General features: G+C 44.7%; 1 gene segment (V, D, J or C); it reads left to right on the top strand.

Annotated features, from left to right (window-relative positions):
- Positions 1-321: 321 nt before the first annotated feature.
- Positions 322-26,417, top strand: part of LOC309399270 (immunoglobulin lambda-1 light chain-like) — a 205,068-nt gene continuing 178,972 nt past the window's right edge. Inside the window, exons 1-2 of the V gene segment in view lie at positions 322-403; positions 2,471-2,778.

The following is a 26,417-nucleotide window of genomic DNA, read 5'->3' as shown; positions in this document are numbered from 1 at the left end:
ACCTCAAAGTCAGATTATTTCCCTGAATTGGGGGGGGGAGAGCAGCTGACACATTTCATCCCCCTAACCCCACTGGATGTCAATTCTGGTTGTTATAGGAAGAGAGATGGAGTGGGAGCCTCTACCCTTCCTCCTTTCTCCTTCAGCGAAGACTCACCAATGAAATCTCCTGCCAATCACCTCTTGCTCTTGTCCTGGAAATAGATCTAGAGGCTTTAAAAGCGAGAAAGAGGAAGCGTATTTGCATGCCTTTGCAGCCTCTCTTTCTTGCAGCTCAACTTAAGGGTGAGGAGAAGAGCTCCACCTAGAAGGAACTTTGGTTTCAGAAGATCAGTCCTTGCCCATTTCTCTGCCATGGCCCAACCATTTCTCTTCCTCCTCTTCCTCCTCACCTTCTTCAATGGTAAAGTATCCCGTTGACTGGCAAAGATCAAGCATCTTCTTCTCTTCCTTGGAACATTTCTACATTTCTAGAATTCTTCCCTTCTCCTCGTTCTGTTTCTCTTTTCTTTCAGTTGAATTAAATGTTTATCTCTTATGGCATCTTAGATGCATTTTATCCCTTTTCGTCCCCCTGCAGGTGCCTTGGCCCAGTTCACCATGACTCAACCAGCTTCTCTGTCGGTATCCCCTGGAGAAACAGTCAGGGTCACCTGTACCAGGGAAGGTGGCAGCATTAGTAGCTACTATGTGAGCTGGTATCAACAGAAACCTGGGACTAAACCCCTAGCAGTGATCTATAAATTTAGTGAGAGACCTTCTGGAATCCCTGAGCGGTTTTCGGGTTCTTATGATTCTTCCTCCAATTCGGCCACTTTGACCATCTCCAATGTTCAACCAGAAGATGAGGCTGATTATTACTGTTTGTCTTATGACAGCAGTGTTCAGTGCACAGTGATTCCACCTTATGGGGAACTGTGACAATAACCAGAAGGTGTCTCAGCCTTCCTTGAAGGCTTCGCTCAACATTGGTTGCAGGTGGTTTTACAAAAGAATGGCACGCATCCAGGAAGTGTATTTTCTACAGTTTCAGCATCCTCTTTTCATGTCATCGCCTCCCATCAGCTCCCCAGCTAGCATTCTACAAAGAATATCATTGGGGGAACCAAGATTCCCTTAACAAATGTAGGGATTTGCTTAACAACTGTGGCAAGGACGGTCGTAGAATTGGATGTGACTCGTGTAACAACCTCCTTGATGGTTTCAGATGTGTCATAAATTGAGGACTACCTGTAGAGAAGGTGTGCATTCAACACAAGGAATCAGGTCCCTTGATGGAGATGATCACATGCTTAGTTGAACTTGGGGTGGGGTTAATGTGTTTGGGGGGGAAGCCCATCCCTTTGCTTTTAGCACACTAACCTCAAAGTCAGGTCACTTCCCTGAATTGGGGGGAGCAACTGCAGTAGCTCCCCATATTCTTCTAGGTGCCATCCAAGATGCTAGTCCTCCTTCTAAAGCTTTCATGGCATGGGGGGGGCAGTTTAATGCAGAGACCACCTCCTTCCAATGATCCACCTGCCCATCAGATCCTTTGCTTAGATTCCAACATGCTGGAATCTGGGAATCCCAAAGGAAGATCACAGTTTTAATTGTTGCCCACTTCTCTGCCAAGGTCCAAATGTTTCTCCTTGGGTTCTTCCTCCTTCCCTACTCCACTAGTAAGATATCTCTTTGTAAGAGGAGTTCAACGTTTAATAATAGCCACATAAATTCTGGCTTCAATTGTGGTCAGAAATTGAGGATTACCTGTAGAGAAGGTGTACATTCAACACAAGGAATCAGGTCCCTTAATGGAGATGACCACATGCTGAATTGAATCTGGGGAGGGGTCAGTGTGTTTGAGGTGAAGCCCACCCATTTGGTTTTAGCTCACCCTGCACTAACCTCAAAGTCAGGTAACTTCCCTGAATTGGGGGGGGGGGGGAAATCAGCTGACACATTTCATCCCCCAAACCCCACTGGATGTCAATTCTGGTTGTTATAGGAAGAGAGATGGAGTTGAAGCCTCTACCCTTCCTCCTTTATCCTTCAGTGGAAACTCACCAATGAAATCTCCTGCCAATCACCTCTTGCTCTTATCCTGGAAATAGATCTAGAGGCTTTAAAAGCGAGAAAGAGGAAGAGTATTTGCATGCCTTTGCAGCCTCTCTTTCTTGCAGCTCAACTTAAGGGTGAGGAGAAGAGCTCCACCTAGAAGGAACTTTGGTTTCAGAAGATCAGTCCTTGCCCATTTCTCTGCCATGGCCCAACTGTTTCTCTTCCTCCTCTTCCTCCTCACATACTTCACTGGTAAAGTATCCCGTTGACTGGCAAAGATCAAGCATCTTCTCCTCTTCCTTGGAAGATTTCTACATTTCTAGAATTATTCCCTTCTCCTCGTCCCGTTTCTCTTTTCTTTCAGTTGGATTAAAACGTTTCTCTCTTACGGCATCTTAGATGCATTTTATCCCTTTTCTTCCCCCTGCAGGTGCCTTGGCCCAGTTCACCATGACTCAACCAGCTTCTCTGTCGGTATCCCCTGGAGGAACAGTCAGGGTCACCTGTACCAGGGGAGGTGGCAGCATTAGTGGCTACTATGTGAGCTGGTATCAACAGAAACCTGGCACTAAACCCCTAGCAGTGATCTATGAGTTTTCTACAAGACCTTCCGGAATCCCTGAGCGGTTTTCTGGTTCTTATGATTCTTCCGCCAATTCAGCCACTTTGACCATCTCCAACGTTCAACCAGAAGACGAGGCTGACTATTACTGTTTGACTAGTGATGGCAATAATCAGAGCACAGTGATTGCACTTGATGGGGAACTGTGACAAAAACCAGAAGGAGTCTCAGACTTCCTTGAATGCTTCACTCAACATAGGTTGCAGATGGTTTTACAAAAGAATTGCACACCGTCAGGACACTTATTTTGGATGGTTCTAGCATCCTGGAGTCATGTGATCAGCCACTGGGTCCTTCTCCACTGGTTTCCAACAAACCAAGTCAATGGGAGGGGGGGAAACCAGCTTCATTTTCGCAACCATGAGATTCAAGTAACAACTGCAGTAAATCGTTTAACAACTATGGCAAAGAAGGCCCAAAGATTCAGGGCAGCCCACTTACTGTATCAATTTGCTACTTAACCACTGCAATTGTTAAATGAGTTGCATTGAAACCATTAAGGTTGAGAAGGGCAAGCACACACCAGCACAATATTCCAGATGTCTAGATAATCTCTACCTAAATTTCTTTCTTCAAATCGAAGTATTAAAATCCGCCGGCGATTCTTGGTGTCATCCTCTGTAGGAGAAGTAATAAAGAAGGCACATTTCTTCCCTCCTTGTCCTTTTTCATCTCATTCTTTTCTTTTGTCTGCCTTACCTCTGACGTTTGAAGAGGACGAGGACTATGGTTCTTGAAGGACCATAAATGCTGCATTTCTTCAGCCCAGATGGGGATAGTGCAGATGTTGCAACATCAGCGGCCTGTAGGGGCTGCTGGTGCCCTTTCATGTTTTTTCCAAAACTACAACAATAACTTAAGCAAAAGGATAACAGATGTGGCTCCTTCAAAGTCCAGACTTTTCCTCTAGAGTAAGGGAGGGAGGGAGGCATGATCCCTCACAGAATTGTTGTGGTCCACTGGCAGCCTGTGGAGCTAGCAACAAAGTTGGACAGTGAGGAGGTTGGGGAGGAACCTGGGCCAGTCCTGGAGTCTGGGGAAGGCTCTGACGAGGGCTCTGTGTCCGAGGCAGAGAGGGGGCCACAGCCGTCTGACGGTTATCAGCTGCCTTCGGAGTCAGACATCAGTGAGGCAGACGAACAGCTGGAGCCTGTTCCCAGTGCACGGATGCGCAGAGCTGCCAGAAGGCAAGAACAGTTAAAACAAAAGGGACGAGTTGGGAGTAAGGCTTGGAGGAGATTGGCCCCTCCCATAGGACATAAAGGAGGAGCAAAGGCATGTGAGCCTTTGCTGGAAGCAACTTGGTTCATGCTGGTTTAATTCTGAAACTCCGTTTGGACTCTTTGCTCTGTGTGGCCTTGCCAAGCAAATTGCCCGTTAGGTCTTCGGCAGCGTTTCAAGGAAGATAAAGGTGGGTGCTTATCAGTCTTATCCTGAAGGACTTTGGCAGCCTACTGTAGGACTCTTTCCAACTATTTGGGACTCATGTGAATGAACATAATCCACAGCCTTTGAAATAAAAAGAGGGGTTTTGGGGACTAAGCGTGCGTTTTTTTTTACTGCATCAGGAAGCCCAGGTCAGAACAAAAACATGAGAAATATGCAGGATAAAAGAAAATGTTTAGTCCCAACTCTACTCCTGGTGGCACGTTTCAAATTTTTTAAAAAAACCAATAAGGAGATTGTTTATTAACTGCCCTACTTTATATCTCCAATTGGTGAGTGGTTCCCCTCTTTTTCCTATTTTTGAACCATCCTTGGTTAGAATTAGTCAAGGAGCTTGCTGTTGGTAGTCCCAAACCATCCCACGTACGCTCCGAAGCATTGCTTTCTGTGATACCTTTTCATTAACTCCTGCAGGTCAAAAGAAATTCATGGAACGCCTTCCAAAAATCCTTCAAGGTATTCAAAGACTAAGTTTTGCCTCGTCCTCTGCTCCTTACGACCAGAAATATTGCTTTTCAACAAGTCATATCTTAGCAGCTTCTTCCTTTCCTCTCTAATCAGCCTCCCAAAGGGTTGGGTTGGTAGTTGAAGAGAAAGACATTTGCATGAGGAGGTTCTCTCTTGTTCCTTGGGGGTTTAAGAGAGGCGGAGAGGAGTCAAGGAGGAAATCCATTCGCTTTAGAGAAGAGATTGTCCCATTGAGTTGTCCCACCATGACCCAGGCGCTTCTTCTCTCCATCATCCTATTCTCTGTTGGTAAGGGGAATCCCTTTGGAAGGAGGCACAACACTTTCTAGAACTCAGAAGAACCTCCTTGATAGATAACTGCCATTCTTGATGGTCCTCTTGAGCCTCTGTTGAACAAGCAATGTCTTGCTTTCTTTCAGGCCCCAGCCTTCAACAACTGCAGAACCTGAAGGACCCAGAATTTGTGACCCCTGGGGGCACAGTCACCATATCTTGTCGATACGATGGTGGAAGTCTTGGGGATGGCAACCACCCTTGGTGGTCACAGCAGATACCTGGGCAACAACCTCAAACTTTGATTTATGGAACCAGTACCAGACCATCGGGGGTTCCAGAACGCTTCTCAGGGTCCAGATCAGGGAATGTGATGTCCTTGACTATCACTGGGGCTCTGCTCGAAGATGAAGCCACCTATTATTGTTGCATCTGGACGGGTAGTCAGTTCCACAGCGATTGATTCAGGTGGGGAACTGAGACAAAAACCCTTCTCTTCATTTCCTTTCCTTTATTTTGTTTTTGTCCTGGGTGCATCAGTGAAATTTGACAAGAAGGGACAATGTGTAATTTTGGTTGTTATAAGGCAAGAGGGAAAAATCATCCTATCCAAGTAATCTTCATTCAGAAAGACCAGATACTCATCATATTTACGGTTTTATTTTTTTCCTGTTCTTTACTTAAGGATGTGAAGTTTCCAAGAGTTGGCCTAATTAATTTACGAGCCCCGAGAAAAAGTTAAAAAAAAACCCATTCATTTATTAGGACTAACATCTTGGCACGGACTTCTGTGTAGCCAAAACTAAATCCCACTTAATGGCATCTGAACTTTACCCCTGTGCCCCCTCCCCTCTGGCTGAGGTCATCAATCACCTTCTCCAACAGGACGTTAGGGCAGGGTTCTGGCCATATGCATTCACATCCCAGTACAGAAATATGAGACATTTACTCTGGCCAAAACTATGCATGGCATTTCTCCCCCCTTCTCAAGTTGATAGTAGTCATGGAAACACTTTAAGCGTTGACATCTGGCTCCCCTCACTTCCTGAAAGCAACCTGTAACTAGTTTGATGGAAACTAATCAAGGAGAGAAGCAACCTAGAACTAAGGAGAAACCCCCTAACAGTGAGGACAATTAATCAGTGGAACGACTTGGCTCCAGAAGTTGTGGAATGCTCCATCACTGGAGGTTTTTAAGAATAGATTGGACAACCAGCTATATGAAATGGTACAGGATTTCCTACTTGAGCAGGGGGTTGGACTGGAAGACCTCCAAGGTCTCTTCGAGCTTGTTATTTTTGTTATTCTGGGATTAACTAGCTTTGGGCATTAGGAGAAGAGGCTTCCTCAACCATCCTCAGAGGATCAGAACAAACCGTATAATTTGATCTTCGTTCCGTATGAATCCAAGAAACAGAAATCCTAGACAGATCCGTCTTCCTTTGCCAAACGAGGCCATTTGTCTAGCAACCCCTACCTGGTTCAGGCGAAACAGACAAGGATGAAACCAACACTATGAGCTTCTTTCAGGACTGACACCTTCTGAAAGCAGGTAGCTTAACTCTTTGGAGAATGCAGGAGAAGGAAGATGATGGTCCTTAAAGGATGGCAAATGTCCTCAGTCCAGGTGGAGATAATGCAGATGGTGCAATATCAGTAGCCCGTAGAGGCTGCTGCTTTCATGGTTCTCAAAAAATGACTTAAACAAAAGGGTGGGCAGATGTGGCTCCTGCAAAATCTGGTCTCTTCCTCCAGAGTAACGGAGGAGGAGGAGGGCACTGATCCCCACAGAACAGGTGAAATATGCAGGATGAACGGGTGAGGTTTATGTCCACCAGCCCTGCTCCCAGTGCCTTGTTCCAAAAATTAAGAAAACCAAATATGAGGATTGCTTATGACCTGTCTTAAACTCTTATGTCCAACTGAAGTCCAGCTCTCTTCTTTTTCCTTAGACTGGTGGTCTTGAAGAGACATTTCCTCTCCCTTGAACCATGAGAATGAATCAATGAGTGTGAGATACATTCCTCCAACACATCTCATATTTTTCCAAATGCAGGTACCTTTTTGTGTAATATGGCTTCGTAAACTCAAAAACAGGTTCATGGAATGAATGCCGGACAGTCTTCAATCTATCAAATAGCTCATTCTTGCCTCTTCCTTTCCTCCTGCTTCAAGAAATTATTAATTTTAGACCAGATACATCCTAGCAGTTGCTCATCCTCTCAGACACTCAGTCATATCTTAGCAGATTCTTCCTTTCCTCTCTAATCAGCCTCCCAGAGAGTTGGGTTGGTAGTTGAAGAGCAAAGACATTTGCATGAGGAGGTCCTCTCTTGTCTTTTGGGGATTTAGGAGAGGTGGGGAGGAGGTGAGTGGGAAATCCACTTGGTTTAGAGAAGGGATTCGTCCATTGAGTTCTCCCACCATGATCCAGGCACTTCTTCTCTCCATAGTCCTGATCTCTGTTGGTAAGAGAAATCCCTTTGGATTTCAACCCTTTCTAGAACTAAACTTGGAAGAACCTCCTTGGTGGACGGTTGAGTTGGCCATTCTTGACCCTCCATTGAACAAGCAACGTCTTGCTCTCTTTCAGGTCCCAGCCTTCAACAACTGCAGACCTTGAAGGACATAGAATTTGTCGCAGCTGGGGGCACAGTCACCATATCTTGTCAATACAATGGTGGGAATCTTGGGGATGGCCACTACCCTTTGTGGACCCAGGAGATGGCTGAGCATCAACATCGAGGAGTGATCTCTTATACCACTTCCAGACCACCAGGCGTTCCAGAACGTTTCTCCGGGTCCAGATCAGGAAACATGATGTCCTTGACTATCACTGGAGCTCTAGTTGAAGATGAAGCCACCTATTATTGTTGTGTCTGGTCAGGCGATCAGTTCCACAGTGGTTTGTTCAGAAGAGGAAGTGAGACAAAAACACTTCATCCCCCGCCCCCATTTTTTGTTCTGCCTGCCTCAGTGAAATGTGATGCAAGGACAAATGTAGAATTGTGGTCGATATAAGGCAAGAGGAGAAGACCATCCTATCCAAACAATCTTCCCTCAGAAAGTCCCGCTCCACTTACATTTTGGCTTTTTTTTTTTGTTCCTTACTGAAATCTTAGGGCATTTTGATAATGTCAGAGTGCGCACAGTGTGACTATATGAGACAACCCAGGAGCAAATACAGTAAACAGAGGTTTGTATTTAAATAATGGTTTTATCAAAGAATATATACATACACATACTGGGCAAAGGTCAAACAATCAATCAGCAGCTACAGCAGGGAAGAATACATGGGGAGAGAGATATGCCCAGCAGGGCCTCTTTTATAATACAGACTCTTAAAGTGGTAACAGTCAAATAACCCTGCTGATTCATTCCTAACGTTGCATCATCATTATAGCATCTGGTCAGCTATTAAATCATCATTACCCTGACATTCCTCCCATTTAAAGCTGAACAGCTGTTAATCCTTTTCAATATTCACAATGCTTTCTATCTCTATTATGTCCTCGCCTCCTGCTTCGGCTTCTACTCTCACTGCTACAAACACTACTAGTACTGTTACTACTACTACTGCTGGAACTGCTCCTAATTTCATTTTGTAATAACTCTGTATACTGTCTCCTTCTCCTCCTTCTCCTCCTTTCTTCTTGGAAAAACAGTCTAGTTGTTTTTTGAAAAAACATCTGACCCAGATAACTTAGAATCTCCACAGACATTTCCCCCCTCCCTGGTTGCAAATCTGATATATGCAAATCTCTCTGGTGTTCATTGACTTAACTAGAAAACAACATCATGATTCTGGGGAATAAAATAGTCCAGTAGAACCAATGAATGAAGATCTCATTTGCATGAAAGGCGAACGCAAGGGGCATTTAAGGAAAGGAAAGGAGGAGAAGGAGGTTAGAATTGTCTTCCCTAGAAGGACATTCCTTGCCAAAGTTGACCATGGGTTGGGCTGTGGTCTTCCTTGTGCTCCTCACTTACTGCACAGGTAAAGTTTTCCTGGGCCAAGAGAGGATTTGGCTGTGATTCTCATAAGAAGTTGGAAATGGCTCCGAGTGAACGAAGGTGCATCAGTTTAACAGTATTTCTTTATTCTTCTCCCCTCCCTCTTTCCCTCCCTCCATCCCCCCTTTATCTAAAGGCATCAATGGTCAGTCCGCTTGGACTCAGCCTCCCTCCAGCTCCGTGTCCCTGGGTGGAACCGTTACAATCTCCTGCACAACCCAGAGTACTAACAACATCTACTGGTTTCAACAGAAAGCAGGAGGAGCCCCCCGTTTTGTCCACTGTAAGGTCTGCAACAGGGGAGAAGGGATCCCAAATCGGTTCACGGCCACCAGATCTGGGACTACAGGAACTTTGACCATCACCAATGCGCAGGCTGGAGACGAAGCCGATTATTACTGTGGCTGCTGGAGCAGTACAGTCAATGGACTGCACAGTGGTGAATTCTTATGGGGAAGTGTGAGAAAAACCTCCTCTCTGCCTCTTCAGCCTGAAACCAGAAGCAACTACTTTGACCGGTGACCGTGGAAACTAGAGATGAAGAAACAGGAGAAAAACTTCTGCAGGTTCATTCCCCTCTGCAAAGAAGTCTCTCTGTCCCTATGAAGAGGGGTGAGGAATACAGGAATTGGAAAGAGAAAGCCCACAGACCCACAATCTCAGTCCCTCATGGTTTGAGTAAAAACTATCAAAAGATAAGAGGTAAAATTGGAGAGAAGCTACAAGTGCATCAACACTTGACTGGAGAGGGGATAAAAGGGACTTTAGGAAGATACAGGCTAAAAAGTGGCCACTGGGGCAAGTTTGGGTCAAGGTTAGAGGATGTTAAGGATGAACGCTTAGTAAGGATTGGTCCACTCACAATGTGGTTCTCCTGGATTAAATGATGAGCTTCACAGATGACGTGCTTAAATGTTCTTACCGGGAGAAACGAACAGGCCACTGAAAAAATAGAAACTCTTCTGATGAATGGGTACCTCCACCCCATGGAAGTCAGGCTTCTTACAAGCACAAACAAGCATGATGCCTCAAAGATACATGTATTCTCTACCTGAAATCAAAGGGTTAAAAACATTAAGGGGGGCTTTGGGACATCTTCTGTAAGAGAATGAATAAAGATGACACGTTTTGTTCCTTTCTTGTTTTCCCCCCAACACATCCTCTTTTTTTGGTCCTTCCTCTCATAGATAAGGAGAAGGATGATGATGGTCTTCAAAGGATGAGAAACGATGCCTTTCTTCTGCCCAGGGGAGGATCTGCAGATGTTGCAATATCAGTGTCCAGCAGGGGGTGCTGGAGCCCTTTTATGTTTGAGCAAAAGCATGGCCAGATGTGGCTTCTGAATTGTCTCATCTCCTTCTTGAGGGTAAGGGAGGGTGGAGGACACTGAGCATTCACAGAATAAGTGAATGTAATAAGTAAGGAAATGGTTAGATCCAACAATTCTGCTTCCAAGGGTTAAGAAATAAGAACCCATATAATGAATATATGGATTACTGATGACCTGCCCTGGTCCATATGCCCAAATGAAGTAAGACTCCCATCTTTTTAGAAATGATGGACACATGTGCCACTATGTGATGAATTCATGCGCCATCAGACGCCACAAATGTAAATTCATCGAGGTACTTATCCAACTGATGGATCTACCAACAAACACATCATTTTGGAACCAGGCTACAAACCCAGAGGGAGCCATTTCAATCAAGTGGGCTGGGGGTTGGACTAGATGACCCACAAGGCTCCTTCCAACTCTGCTAATCTGAAACTGCGAAGTGACCAACCAATGATGGCACTAACCACCTCTTTAGTTGGTGACCATCTCACACAATGATCAACCAATCACACGACAGGTCACACAACACAAGAGATCACATCTAATGATCAGCCAATCACACCACCGATGGACCACATGAGATCAGTAGAAGCAATGTGAAGAACTGTAACAAGACCCTTCAACCAAAGTCCCACTGAAGGGTGTCACCTAGCCTGATGATGAAACATCCAGACATAAACAGCAATCTCAGAGGACAGACCATCAATACCTCCTCTTTTGCCTTAGACTGCTGGTCTTGAAGGGACATTTCCTCTCCTTGAACCATCTGAATTAATCAATGAAGGTGGGATACGCTCCATCAACCCATCCCACGTTTTGTCCAAAGCCAAATACAATTTTCCTGTAATATGGCTTTGTAGACTCAAGCAGATCAAAACAGGTTCTTAGAAAGATAGACTTCAATCTACTAAACATCTAATTCTTGTCTCTTTCTTTTCATCACACTGCAGGGTAATAATAGTTTTAGACAGGAGACATCTTAGCAGTTGCTCATCCCCACTCTAATCTGACACCCAGAGGGCTGGGTTGGTAGTTGAAGAGGAAATTATTTGCATGAGGGGGTCCTCTCTTGTCCTTTGGGGGTTTAAGAGAGGTGGAGAGGAGGGAAGGGGGAAATCCATTCTCTTGAAAGAAGAGATTGGCCGATTGAGTTGTCCCACCATGTCCCGGGCATTTCTTCTCTCCATCGTCCTGATCTCTGTTGGTAAGAGAAATCCATTGAGCAGGAGGCACAAGTCTTTCTAGAACTACCCTCAGAAAAGCTTCCTTGCTCCATTGTTGGTTTTCCATTTGTGGTGCTCCTCTTGACCCTCTGTTGAACAAGCAACATCTTGCTCTCTTTCAGGCCCCAGCCTTCAACAACTTCAGAACCTGAAGGACCCAGTATTTGTGACCCCCGGGGGCACAGTCACCATATCTTGTCGATACGATGGTGGGAATCTTGGGGATGGCAACTACCCTTGGTGGGCCCAGCAGTTCCCTGGGAATAAACCTCGAGCTTTAATCTATACAACCAGTTCCAGACCATCGGGGGTTCCAGCCCGTTTCTCCGGGTCCCGATCAGGGAATGTGATGTCCTTGACTATCACTGGGGCTCTGCTTGAAGACGAAGCCACCTATTATTGTTGTGTCTGGACGGGTAGTCAGTTCCACAGCGATTGATTCAGGTGGGGAAGTGAGACAAAAACCTCCCCCTGGGTTCATTTCAATTTCTCTTTTTTTAAATTGCCCTGCGTGCAGAAGTGACATTTGACAGGAAGAAAGAAAGGTGGACTTTGGGTTGATAGAAAATCAGTGGACAAGGGCATCCCATCCAGGTCATCTCCATTTAGAAAGTCCAGCTGTTATTTATGTCTTTTCTTTCTATTTTTCTTACATTCCTCAATTGGAGTCTACAGGCGTTTTCTTGGCCTCGTGTCACTCTGGGAGTCTAGAAAACTCCTGGCATTTGAAGGGTGTTGTCATTGCATTTAGAGAAAAGGCATTAGGGCTCAAACCCAGTGTTGGTTTTTGTCCTTCTCCATCATCCAATCCAAGAACCATCCAATTTTGGTTGATTTAAGACAAGTGGATACGTCTATCGCAACCATGTGTCCTTCATTGAGAAGGACCAGCTCTACCCGGTGTTTAAGCTTTCATCCTTTCCCCCTTCCTCCTTTATAACTTAGGGATGTTTGATATGGATCCACATTTGTGTAGATATTATGAAATTCTTGAAAATGGGTCCTTTACAAAGTGCTGTGCTAGTATTTCGAAAAACAATCATCATAGATATTGGTCATTCAAAAGTGTCCCTTATCATCCAAGCCATCTCTAGTAATTTGTTGTGTTATTCATTGCTTTTTGAATCTCTCTCTCTTTCTCTTTCTCTATCCCTCTCTCTCTCTCTCTCATCTATCTATCTATCTATCTATCTATCTATCTATCTATCTATCTATCATCTATCTTTCTATCTATCTATCTATCTATCTATCTATCCATCCATCCATCCATCCATCCATCCATCCATCCATCCATCCATCCATCCATCCATCCATCCATCCATCCATCCATCCATCCATCCATCCATCTATCTATCTATCTATCTATCTATCTATCTATCTATCTATCTATCTATCCAGTTAGCTAGCCAGTTGTTCTATAATTGTGTTTTATCCCTTACGTGTTATGTAGATGAATAGAATTTCATAGTTACATTTCCATGGAAGCATTTCCTTGTCCCATTCATGTAAAAAGTAGGATATTTGATGAAACATGGAAGGTTCCCTGATCCCCAATAATGCGGTCAGATTTAAATGGGAGCTTTTAAGTCACCCGAATTTCAGATCTTTATGCAAATCTGTCCTCTGGTCATTGGCTAAAGTAGAAGACCTCAGAATGCTTTGGGGGAATAAAATATTCTAGTAGAACCAATTGGTGCAGATCTCATTTGCATGAAGAGGCCAAGCAGAGGCATTTAAGGAAAGGAAAGGAGGAGAAGGAGGTTAGAATTGCCTCCCCTAGAAGGATATTTGTTGCCAAAGTTGACCATGGGTTGGGCTGTGGTCTCCCTTGCATTCCTCGCCTACTGCACAGGTAAAGTTTTCCTGGGCCAAGAGAGGATTTGGCTGTCATTGTCATAAGAATTTGGTCCCATGGAAATGTCTAAGAGCAAAGGAATCAGAGTCAGAGTATTTCTGTCTTTTTCTCTTCTAAAGGCATTGATGGTCAATTATGGACTCAACCTCCCTCGAGCTCCGTGTCCCCGGGTGGAACAATTGCGCTTTCCTGCACTACCCCGAATACTAACAGCATTAAATGGTTTCAACAGAAAGCAGGAAAAGGCCCTCGGTATGTCCACTGCAAAGGCTGCAGTAGCAGGGGAGAAGGGATCCCCGATCGGTTCACTGCCACCCAGTCTGGAACCACAGGAACTTTGACCATCACCAACGCAGAGGCTGGAGACGAGGCCAATTATTACTGTGGCAGCTGGAACACAGGTGGCACTCTGTTCCACAGTGGTGAATTCATAGGGGGAAGTGTGACAAAAAACCTCCTCTCTTCCTCTTCAGCCTGAAACAAGAAGCAACAGACCATGTCCTGTGACCGGGGACATTCGAATTGAGGAGAAGACCAGGTGGGGAGGATGCAGATGTGGCCATATCAGTGGCCAGCAGGGGGTGCTGGTGCCCTTTCATGTTTGAGCAAAAGCATGGCCAGATGTGGCTTCTGAATTGTCTCATCTCCTTCTTGAGGGTAAGGGAGGGAGGAGGACCCTGAGCATTCACAGAAGAAGTGTGGTAGTGCCGGATGAAAGGAAATGGTTAGGTCCAACAATTCTGCTTCCAAGGGTATGTCCCAGAAATTAAGAAAAATGAACACATGGATTACTGATGACCTGCCCTAGTCCATATGCCCAAATGGAGTAAGACCCTCCTCTTTTTTTAGAAATGATAGACAGGCCTGCCACTATGTAATATATTCATGCACCATCATATGCTACACATGTAAATTCACCAAAGCCTGGTATTCAACCAACAGATCTACCAACAGAGACATTGATTTAAAACCAGACTACAAACCCATAGGGACTAGATGACCTACAAGGCCCCTTCCAACTCCGTAAATTGGAAACTGGAGAAATGACCAACCAACAATGGCACCGGCCAACTCTTTAGTTGGTGACCATCTCACACAATGACCAACTCGTCATACGACAGGTCACACAACACAAGAGATCACATCTAATGATCAGCCAATCACACCACCCATGGACCACATGAGATCAGTAGAAGCGATGTGAAGAACTGTAACAAGGCCCTTCAACCAAAGTCCCCGTGAAGGTGTCACCTAGCCTGATGATGAAACGTCCAGACATAAACAGCAATCTCAGAGGACAGACCATCAATATCTCCTTTTTTGCTTTAGACTGCTGGTCTTGAAGGGACATTTCCTCTCCTCGAACCATCTGAATTAATCAACGAAGGTGGGATACATTCCATCAACCCATCCTACGTTTGTCCGAAGCCAAATACAATTTTTCTGTAATATGGCTTTGTAGACTCAAGCAGATCAAAACAGGTTCTTGGAAAGAGCCCCAGATAGACTTCAGTCTGCTATACTGCTAATTCTTGTCTCTTCCTTTTCATCACACTGCAGGGAAATAATAGTTTTAGACAGGAGACATCTTAGCAGTTGCTCATCCCCTCTCTAATCTGACACCCAGAGGGCTGGGTTGGTAGTTGAAGAGGAAAATATTTGCATGAGGGGCTCCTGTCTTGTCCTTTGGGGGTTTAAGAGAGGAGGAGAGGAGGCAAAAGGGAAATCCATTGGCTTGAGAGAAGAGATTGGCCGATTGAATTGTCCCATCATGTCCCGGGCATTTCTTCTCTCCATCATCCTGATCTCTGTTGGTAAGAGAAATCCATTGAGCAGGAGGCACAAGTGTTTCTAGAACTACCCTCAGAAAAGCTTCCCTGCTCCATAGTTGTGTTTTCCATTTCTGGTGCTCCTCTTGTTCCCCCGTTGAACAAGCAACGTCTTGCTCTCTTTCAGGCCCCAGCCTTCAACAACTGCAGAACCTGAAGGACCCAGAATTTGTGACCCCTGGGGGCACAGTCACCATATCTTGTCGATACGATGGTGGGAATCTTGGGGATGGCAACTACCCTTGGTGGGCCCAACAGTTCCCTGGGAATAAACCTCGACTTTTGATCTATGCAACCAGTACCAGAGCATCGGGGGTTCCAGAACGCTTCTCAGGGTCCAGATCAGGGAATGTGATGTCCTTGACTATCACTGGGGCTCTGCTCGAAGATGAAGCCACCTATTATTGTTGCATCTGGACGGGTAGTCAGTTCCACAGTGATTGATTCAGGTGGGGAAGTGAGACGAAAACCTCCTCCTGGATTCATTTCAGTTTCTCTTTTTTAAAATTGCTCTGTTTGCAGAAGTGACATTTGGCAGTGAGAAAGAAATGTGGACTGTGGGTTGATAGAAGACCAGCAGACAAGAGGATCCCATCCAGGTCATCTCCATTTAGAAAGTCCATCTGTTCGTCATGTCTTTACTTTCTATTTTTCTTACACTCTTCAATGGGAGCTTACAGATGTTTGCTGCTCCTCATGTTACTCTGTATGTCCCGAAAACTGCTGGAATTTGAAGGGTGTTGTCATTGCATTTAGAGAAATGGCATTAGGGCTCAAACCCAGTGTTGGTTTTTGTCCTTCTACATCATCCAATCCAAGAACCATCCAATTTTGGTTGATTTAAGACAAATGGATACGTCTATTGCATCCATGTGTCCTTCATTGTGAAGGACCAGCTCTACCCATGCTTTCCCTCTTCCTCCTTTATAAGTTAGGGATGTTTGATATGAATCCACGTTTGTGTAGATACTATGAAATTCCTGAAATCTGTCCTTTACATAATGCTGTGCTAGTATTTGGAAAAACAATTATCATATCTATTGGTCATTCAAGAGTGTCCTTTATCATCCAAAATATCACTTGTAATTTGGTGTGTTTTGCACGTCTTCTTTATTTCTTGCTTTTTGAATATCCATCCATCCATCCATCCATCCATCCATCCACCCACCCATCCACGCATCCACCCATCCACGCATCCACCCACCCACCCACCCACCCACCCACCCACCCACCCACCCACCCACCCACCCACCCACCCACCCATCCATCCATCCATCCATCCATCCATCCATCCATCCATCCATCCATCCATCCATCCATCCATCCATCTATCTATCTATCTATCTATCTATCTATCTATCTATCTATCTATCTACCTAGCTAGTTAGTCAGTTAGCTAGCTAGCCAGCCCCAGATGCTCTAGTAATTGTGTTTTAGCCCTTACATGTTATGCAAATGAATAGAATTTCATAATCACATTTCTATATAAACATTTGCATTTCCCGTTCATGTAAAAAGTAGGATTGTTGAAGAAACATGGAAGGTTCCCTGATCCCAAATAATGCAGTCAGGCTTAACTGGGAGCTTTTAAGTTTCCCCAATTTTCAAATCTTTATGCAAATGGATTTTCTGGTCATTGGCTAAATTAGACGACCTCAGAATGCTTTGGGGGAATAAAATATCGTAGCAGAACCAATGAGTGCAGACCTCATTTGCATGAAGTGGCCAAACAGAGGCATTTAAGGAAAGGAAAGGAGGAGGAAAAGGTTAGAATTGTCTTCCCTAGAAGGACATTCCTTGCCAAAGATGACCATGGGTTGGGCTTTGGTCTTCCTTGCGCTCCTCACTTACTGCACAGGTAAAGTTTTGCTGGGCCAAGAGAGGATTTCGGCTGTGATTCTCATAAGAACTTGGTTCCTTGGAAACATCTAAGAGCACAAAGCAAATTCCACCAGTCTAACAGTCTTTCTTCCTTCTTCTCCCCTCCCTCTCCCTCTCCCCCTTTAAGGTGTTGATGGTCAATTAAGTTGGACTCAACCTCCGACAAGTTCCGTATCCCCAGGTGAAACTATTAGGATCACTTGCACAACTACTCAGAGCTCTTACTGTATTGGTTGGTATCAACAGAAAGCAGGAGGAGCACCTCGCTATGTCCAATGTAGCGGATACAGCAGGGGAGAAGGGATCCCAGATCGGTTCACTGCTACCAAATCTGGGACTACAGGAACTTTGACCATCACCAATGCGCAGGCTGAAGACGAGGCAGATTATTTCTGTGGTAGCTGGGACAGTACAGGAAACCTGTTCCACGGTGGTGAATTCTTATGGGGAAGTGTGACAAAAACCTCCTCTCTTCTTCCTCAACCTGAAACAAAAAACAACATACCTTGACTTGTGACCAGGGACATTCGAATTGAGGAGAAGACACAAGCAAAACTCTTGAAGGTTCATCGCCATCTGTAGAGAAGTCTCTCAATGGACAGCAAGAAGGATGATGGAGACAGGAGTGTGGATGAGAAGGGTGCAGGGAAGCCAACAGATCCTTGGTCTCAGCTCTCCGTGGTATAAATACAAATTATGAATGTAAAGAAGTAAACTTGGAGAAGCTAGAGGTGATTTTTAGCTGGGTCGATTTGTGTTTGGAAATGGGATAAGAGCGATTGTATGTTGACAGAGCACTAAAAAGTAATTCCTGGGTTAGATTTGTTCCATGGATTGTGGAAGTAGTGATGAACTCTCAATAAAGATTGGAACAGCCATCTAATCATCTAGTCATCTAATGTTCTCCCACATTAGATGTTGAACTGAAGAGGCCATGTGCTAAAGCTTTGCTTCTTAGGAGAAATGAATCAGCCACTAAAAACATGAAACTCTTGTGATGGAAGATCCTTTACCTCAACCTCAAGCATACCACTAAGTGAAGAAGGAGAAGCACAGGGAAGCATGATGACAAATCAAAGATATAATGTTGTCCTACAATGTCTTTTTTAGTGTCATAGTATTACAACGTTCCATTCTTGTTCTCTTTCAGCTCCTCCAAATTTTTATTTCTATCTTCTGGGAACAGACAGAAGAAAGGGGAGAAGGATGGAAGAAGGATGAGGATGGAGCCCAAAGGATGGCAAAAGCTGCATTTCTTCTGCCCTGGTGGGGATAACACAGATGCTGCCATATTAGTGGCCAATAGGGGATGCTGCTGCCCTTTGATGTTTGTGCAACAAATGACTTCAGCAAAAGGATGGGAAGATGTGGCTCCTGCAAAGTTCCATCTCTTCTTCTAGAGCAGTGTTTCTCAAACTTGGCGACTTTAAGTCCTGTGGACTTCAACTCCCAGAATTCCCCAGCCAGCTATGCTGGCTGGGGGATTCTGGGAGTTGAAGTCCACAGGACTTAAAGTCGCCAAGTTTGAGAAACACTGTTCTAGAGTAAGGGAGGGAGGAGGGCCTGGAATCCTCACCCAGCAGCTGAAATAAGGAAGGATAAAAGGAAAAGGTTTAGGACCACAAACTCTGTTCCCAGTGGCTTTTAAAAATAAAAAATTAAAGGGTATAAAAATTGCTCATGACCTGCTCTAGTATGTAGGTCCAGTTGGAAAATGCTTCTCTTTCTTTTCCCTAGACTGGTATTCTGGCAGGGAGATATACTTTCCTTCAACAATTAATCAATCAGTTTGGGGTACAATCCACCAATCCATCCTAAAATTTGTCAAAGGAAATAATAAAATGACCAAATGCAAAATTCTGATTTGGTTTGTACAACAGCTTCTTTCATTTTATTTCTTGCTTTTTGAACAATGTACTGTACATATATTAGGCCTCAGGTTCTGTAGGAATTGCATAATAGTCCTTACGTGCCACGGAGATAAATAGAATTTCATAATTACATCTACATATAAACATTTCCATGTTCCATTCATTTAAATGCAGGGTGTTTGAAGAAATATTGAAGGTTCCCTGATCCCAAATAATGCAGTCAGGTTTATCTGGGTGCTTTTAAGTCTCCCCAATTTTCAAATCTTTATGCAAATGTGTTTTCTGGTCATTGGCTAAAGTAGAAGACCTCAGCATGCTTTGGAGGAATAAAATATTGTAGCGGAACCAATGAGTGTAGATCTGATTTGCATGAAGTGGCCAAGGACAGACATTTAAGGAAAGGAAAGAAGGAGAAGAAAGTTAGAATTGTCTTCCCTAGAAGGATATTTCTTGCCAAAGGTGACCATGGGTTGGGCTGTGGTCTTCCTTGCACTCCTCACTTACTGCACAGGTAACGTTTTGCTGGGACAAGAGAGGATTTGGCTGTGATTCTCATAAGAACTTGGTTCCTTGGAAATATCTAAGAGCACAAAGCAAATTCCACCAGTCTAACAGTCTTCCTTCCTTCTTCTCCCCTCCCTCTCCCTCTCCCCCTTTAAGATGTTGATGGTCAATTAAGTTGGACTCAACCTCCGACAAGTTCCGTATCCCCAGGTGGAACTATTAGGATCACCTGCACAACTACTCAGAGCTCTTACTGTATTGGTTGGTATCAACAGAAAGCAGGAGGAGCACCTCGCTATGTCCAATGTAGCGGATACGGCAGGGGAGAAGGGATCCCAGATCGGTTCACTGCCACCATGTCTGGGACTACAGGAACTTTGACCATCACCAATGCGCAGGCTGAAGACGAGGCAGATTATTTCTGTGGCAGCCGGGACAGTGCTGGTACTGCGTTGCACGGTGGTGAATTCTTATGGGGAAGTTTAACAAAAACCTGTGACCCTTCTGCCTGAAACAAGAAGCAATGTACCTTGACTTGTGACTGGGGACATTCGAATTGAAGAGAAGACACAAGCCAAACTCCTTGCTGCTGCCCTTTCTTGTTTGAAGAAAAATGACTTCAGCAAAAGGATGGGAAGATGTGGCTCCTGCAAAGTTCCATCTCTTCTTCTAGAGTAAGGGAGGGAGGAGGGCACCAAGTCCTCACCCAGCAGGTGAAATAATGAAGGATAAAAGGAAAACGTATAGGACCCCCAACTCTACTCCCAATCGCTTTCTAAAACAAATAAAATGAGTATGAAAATGGATTGTGAACTGCTCTACTATGCAGGTCCAGTTGGAAGATACTTCTCTATCTTTTCCCTAGACTGGTGTTCTTGAAGGGATAAATCCTTTCCTTGAACTCTAACAATTAATCAGTGAGTTTGGGGCACAATCCACCAAGCCATCCTACATTTATCAAAGTGAATAATGAAATAAAAAGACCAAATGCAAAATTCTGGTGTGTTTTGCACAACGGCTTCTCGGCTTTTATTTGTTGCATTCTGAAAAATACACTGTACAAATATTAGGCCTCAGAGGCTGTCGGAATTGCATATTAGTCCTTGCATGCCATGGAGATAAATAGAATTTCATAATGACATTTACATATGAGCATTTCCTTTTCTCGTTTATGTAAAAAGTAGGATGTTTGAAAAAACATGGAAAGTTCCCTGATTCCCAATAATGTAGTGAGGTTTAATTTGGAGTTTTTAAGTCTCCCCAATTTTCAGATCTTTATGCAAATCTGTCCTCTGGTCATTGGCTAAACTGGAAGACCCCAGAATGCTTTGGGGGAATAAAATATTCTAGTGGAACCAATCGGTGCAGATCTCATTTGCATGAAGCGGCCAAACAGAGGCATTTAAGGAAAGGAACGGAGAAGACGGTTAGAATTGTCTTCCCTAGAAGGACATTCCTTGCCAAAGGTGACCATGGGTTGGGCTGTGGTCTTCCTTGCGCTCCTCACTTACTGCACAGGTAAAGTTTTCCTGGGCCAAGAAAGGATTTCACCATGATCCTCAGAAGAATTGGGAAATGGCTCAGAGTGAATGAAGATGCACCAGTTTAACAGTTTTCTTTCTTTTTCTCTCCCGCCATCCCCCCTTTATTTAAAGGCATTGATGGTCAGTCCACTTGGACTCAGCCTCCCTCCAGCTCTGTGTCCCCAGGTGGAACCGTTACGATCTCCTGCACAACTCAGGTTACTAGAACCATCTACTGGTATCAACAGAAACCAGGAAAATCCCCTCGTTTTCTCCACTGTGATGGCTGCAGTAGCAGGGGAGAAGGGATCCCAAATCGGTTCACGGCCACCAGATCTGGGAGTACAGGATCTTTGGCCATCACCAATGCAGAGGCTGAAGATGAGGCAGTTTATTTCTGTGGTAGCTGGGACAGTGCTGGTACTGCGTTGCACGGTGGTGAATTCTTCAGGGGAAGTGTGACCAAAACCTCCTCTCTTCCTCTTCAGCTTGAAAGAAGAAGCAACATGCCTTGACTTGCGACCGGGGACATTCAAATTGAGGAGAAGACACAAGCCAAACTCTTGCAGGTTCATCTACACTTGTAGAGAACTCTCTCAATGCCCAGCAAGTGGGGTGATGGAGACAGGAGTGTGGATGAGAAGGGTGCAGGGAACCCCACAGACCTCTGGTCTTAACCCTCCATAGTATAAGTACTAATCGTGAATGTAAAGAAGTAAACTTGGAGAAGCTAGAAGTGATTTTTAGCTGGGTCGATTTGTGTTTGGAAATGGGATAAGAGCGATTGTATGTTGACAGAGCACTAAAAAGTAATTCCTGGGTTAGATTTGGACCATGGATTGTGAACTCTTAGTAAAGATTGGAATAATCATGCGTGGTTCTCCCACATTAGATGTTGAACCAAGGAGACCATGTGCTAAAGCTTTGCTTCTTAGGAGAAATGAATCAGCCACTATAAAAATGAAACTCCTCTGATGGAAGGTGCTGTAGATCCTTCCCCACAACCTCAAGCATGCCATGAAGGTGAAGAAGGAGAAGCACAGAGAAGCACCATGACAAAACAACGATATAATATTGACCTAAAATGTCCTTTTCGGTGTCATACTATTTAAACGTTCCATTCTTGTTCTCTTTAAGCTCCTCCTAATTTTTCTGTCTATCTTCTGGGAACAGACAAAAAAAAAAGGGGGGGGGGAGAAGGATGGAAGAAGGATGAGGATGGAGCACAAAGGATGGCAAAAGCTGCATTTCTTCTGCCCAGGTGGGGATAACACAGATGCTGCCATATTAGTGGCCAATAGGGGATGCTTTGATGTTTGTGCAACAAATGACTTCAGCAAAAGGACGGGCAGATTGGCTCCTGCAAAGTTCCATCTCTTCTTCTAGAGTAAGGGAGGGAGGAGGGCACCGAGTCCTCACCCAGCAGGTGAAATAATGAAGGATAAAAGGAAAACGTATAGGACCCCCAACTCTACTCCCAATCGCTTTCTAAAACAATTAAAAAGAGTATGGAAATGGATTGTGAACTGCTCCAGTATGTAGGTCCAGTTGGAAGATACTTCTCTTTCTTTTCCCTAGACTGGTGTTCTTGAAGGCATAAATCCTTTCCTTGAACTCTAACAATTGGATCAGTGAGTTTGGGGCACAATCCAGCAATCCATCCTACGTTTCTCAAAGCGAATAATAAAATAAAAGGACCAAATGCAGAATTCTGGTGTGTTTTGCACAACGGCTTCTTTCATTTTATTTCTTGCTTTTTGAACAATGTACTGCACATATATTAGGCCTCAGATTCTATAGGAGTTGCATATGAGTCCTTGCGTGCCATGGAGATAAGTAGAATTTCATAATTACATTTACATATAGACATTTTCATGACTCATTCAAGTAACATGCAGGGTGTTTGAAGAAACATGGAAGGTTCCCTGATCCCCCAATAATGAGGTCAGATTTATGTGGGTGCTTTTAAGTCTCCCCAATTTTCAAATATCTATGCAAATGTGGCCTCTGGTCATTGGCTAAAGTAGAAGACCTCAGCATGCTTTTGGGGAATAAAATATTCTAGCGGAACCAATTGGTGCAGATCTCATTTGCATGAAGAGGCCAAGCAGAGGCATTTAAGGAAAGGAGAAGAAGAAGAATTGTCTTCCCTAGAAGGACATTCCTTGCCAAAATTGACCATGGGTTGGGCTGTGGTCTTCCTTGCGCTCCTCACTTACTGCACAGGTAAAGTTTTCCTGGGCCAAGAGAGGATTTGGCTGTGATTCTCATAAGAAGTTGGAAATGGATCCGAGTGAACGAAGATGCATCAGTGTAACAGTATTTCTTTCTTTTTCTCCCTTCACTCTTTCTCTCCCCCTCTCTCTCCTTTATTAAAAGGCATCAATGGTCAGTCCACTTGGACTCAGCCTCCCTCCAGCTCTGTGTCCCTAAGTGGAACCGTTACAATCTCCTGCACAACCCAGAATGCTAACATCATCTACTGGTATCAACAGAAAGCAGGAGGAGCCCCCCGTTTTGTCCACTGTAATGGCTGCAGCAGGGGAGAAGGGATCCCAAATCGGTTCACGGCCACACAGTCTGGGACTACAGGATCCTTGACCATAACCAATGCAGAGGCTGGAGACGAGGCTGATTATTACTGTGGCAGCTGGAGTGGTAATTTGTTGCACAGTGGTAAACTCTCATGGGGAAGTGTGACAAAAACCACCTCTCTGTGTGTTCAGTTTGAAACAAGAAGCAGCGTACCTTGACTAGTGATGCTGGGAACTAGAACTGCAACGACAGAAGAGAAACTCCTACAGTTACTGTCAACTTTGAAAGAACTTCAACATTCTGTCGCAGCCATCTTTCCGTATCTCACCTTGCCACACATTGGGAGGGGGGGAGGGGGGAGCTCAGATATGTCAGACCAGACTGCAACAACAGATCAACCCCATGGGAACCAAGGTCACCACAACAGGCAGTGGCCAGAGACTGAGGGGAGTAGTCAAAGAGACGCCAGAACAACTAATTGGACAATGTGTCCTGTGACCATGAATTAGCGCCTTATCTGTTCTTTAATTATGCAGAAACCGCAGAAAATATCCTAGGTAGAGGCAGATATTTCTCTCTCTGGGCACAATGAGAATGTATCTGCTGAATATAACTCCGCATCGGCGACAGGAATGGCATCTGGCCAGTAAACACTCAGCTCCATTCAGTTGGCCCAACTCCACCCCGCAAGGGATTATGGGGTCGTGAAATGGTGAAGATGATAAATCAGACCCTTGGCAGCTTCATTTCCATCTGCAAAAGTCTCGTCCCTATGAAGAGGGATGCAAAATACACAGTTACATGGAAGAGAAAAGTGCAGGGAAAGCCCACAGAAACATGGTCTCAGTTCCCCATGCTTTGAGTGAAAACTATCAAAAGATAAGATGTAAAATTGGAGAAGCTACAGATGGTTTTCAGTTGCTTCTAGACTGGAGACGGGATAAAAGGGATTGTATGAAGACGCAGGCTAAAACGTGGCCGCTGGTGCAAATTTGGGGCAAGGTTAGAGGATGTAAGGATGAACATTTCATAACGATTGGCTCATTTGTGCTTCTCCTAGATTAGATGTTGAGCTTTACAGATGATGTGCTAAATGTACTTACAGGGAGAAATGAATGGGCCACTGAAAAGATTGGAACTCTTCTGATGAATTGGCACCTCCACACCATGGAAGTCAAGGAGGACGAGCACAAACAAGAATGATGTTTCAGAGATACATATGATCTCTCCCTGAAACCAAAGGGTTAAAAACATTAAGGAAGACTTTGGGACATCTTCTGTAAGAGAATGAATAAAGATGACCCGTTTTGTTCCATTCTTGTTTTCTTCCAATACATTCTTTTTTTTTTTCTTCCCTTTGATATTTCAGGAGAAGGAAGATGATGGTCCTCAAAAGACAGCAAATATTTCTTCAGATCCAGGTGGGGAGAATGCAAGATGTTGCAACATCAGTGGCCAGCAGGGTGCGTGTGTGTGCTGCCCTTTCGTGTCTGAGCAAAAGCATGGCCAGATGTGGCTCCTGAAATGTCTCACCTCCTTCTTGAGAGTAAAGGGAGGGAGGGAGGGAGACACTGATCATTCTCAGAACAGGTGAGTAGTCTAGGATAAAAAGAAATGGTTATCTCCAACAATTCAGTTTCCTGGGGTATGTTCCAAATATTAAGGGAAATGAATATGAGATTACTAATCACCTGTCCTAGCCCATGCTGGTCCAGTTGCAAGGTATGTCTGTGAAAGTTGAACCATAATGAAGGCTGAGCGCCAAAGAATTGAGGCCTTTGATCTCTGGTGCTGGAGAAGTCTCCCGCGAGTCCCTTGGACTGCAAGGCAATCAAACTAGCCAGTCCTAGAGGAGATCAACTCTGACTGCTCTTTAGAAGCCCAGATCTTGGCCACCTGATGAGAAGGAAGGACTCCCTGGAGAAGAGCCTCGTGCTGGGAACGATGGAGGGCAAAAGAAGAAGGGGACGGCAGAGAAGGAGATGGCTGGATGGAGTCACTGAAGCAGTCGGCATGAGCTTAAATGGACTCCAGAGGATGGTAGAGGACAGGAAGGCCTGGAGGAATGTTGTCCATGAGGTCGCGATGGGTCAGACATGACATTACCACTAATAACAATGGGATACATTCCATCAATACATCCCATGTTTGTCCAAATGCAAATGCATTTTTGATAATATGGTTTTGTAAACTCCAGCAGATCAAAGACTTTTCTTGGGATGAACCCCAGACAGACTCTATTAAACAGATAATTGTCTCTTCCTTTCCTCCCACTGCAGGGAAAGATTAGTTTGAGACAAGACACTTCTAAGCATTTGCGTATCATTTCTCTAATCGGACCCTCAGAGGGCTGGCTTGGTCGTCGAAGAGGAAAATATTTGCATCCTGTCTTGTCCTTGGGGGATTTAAGAGAGGTGGAGAGGTGCCAAGGGGGAAATCCATTCGTTTGAGAGAAGAGTTGTCCCACCATGACCCAAGCACTCCTTCTCACCATAGCCCTAATCTCTGTTGGTAAGAGAAATCCCTTTGGAAAGAGCCGTGACCCTTTCTAGAACTAACCTTAGATAATCTCCATGCCAGGTAACTTACTTTGTCATTCTTGGTGGTCCTCTTGACCCTTTGTTGAACAAGCAACGTCTTGCTCTCTTTCAGGCCCCAGCCTTCAACAACTGCAGAACCTGAAGGACCCAGAATTTGTAGCCTCTGGGGGCACAGTCACCATATCTTGTCGATACGATGGTGGAACTCTTGGGGATGGCAACTATCCTTCATGGTCCCAGCAGGTCCCTGGGAATAAACCTCGAGCTCTGATCTATGCAACCAGTTCCAGACCATCGGGGGTTCCAGCCCGTTTCTCCGGGTCCAGATCAGGGAATGTGATGTCCTTGACTATCACTGGGGCTCTGCTCGAAGACGAAGCCACCTACTATTGTGCCGTCTGGACGGGTAGTCAGTTCCACAGTGATTGATTCAGGTGGGGAAGTGAGACAAAAACCT

The sequence above is a fragment of the Natrix helvetica genome (assembly GCF_964273705.1).
Source record: "Natrix helvetica genome assembly, chromosome: 14".
In the NCBI taxonomy this organism is placed as follows: Eukaryota; Metazoa; Chordata; class Lepidosauria; order Squamata; family Natricidae; genus Natrix; species Natrix helvetica.
The sequence above is the reverse complement of the archived record's forward strand: the minus strand, read 5'-3'. Positions and strand labels throughout refer to the sequence as shown.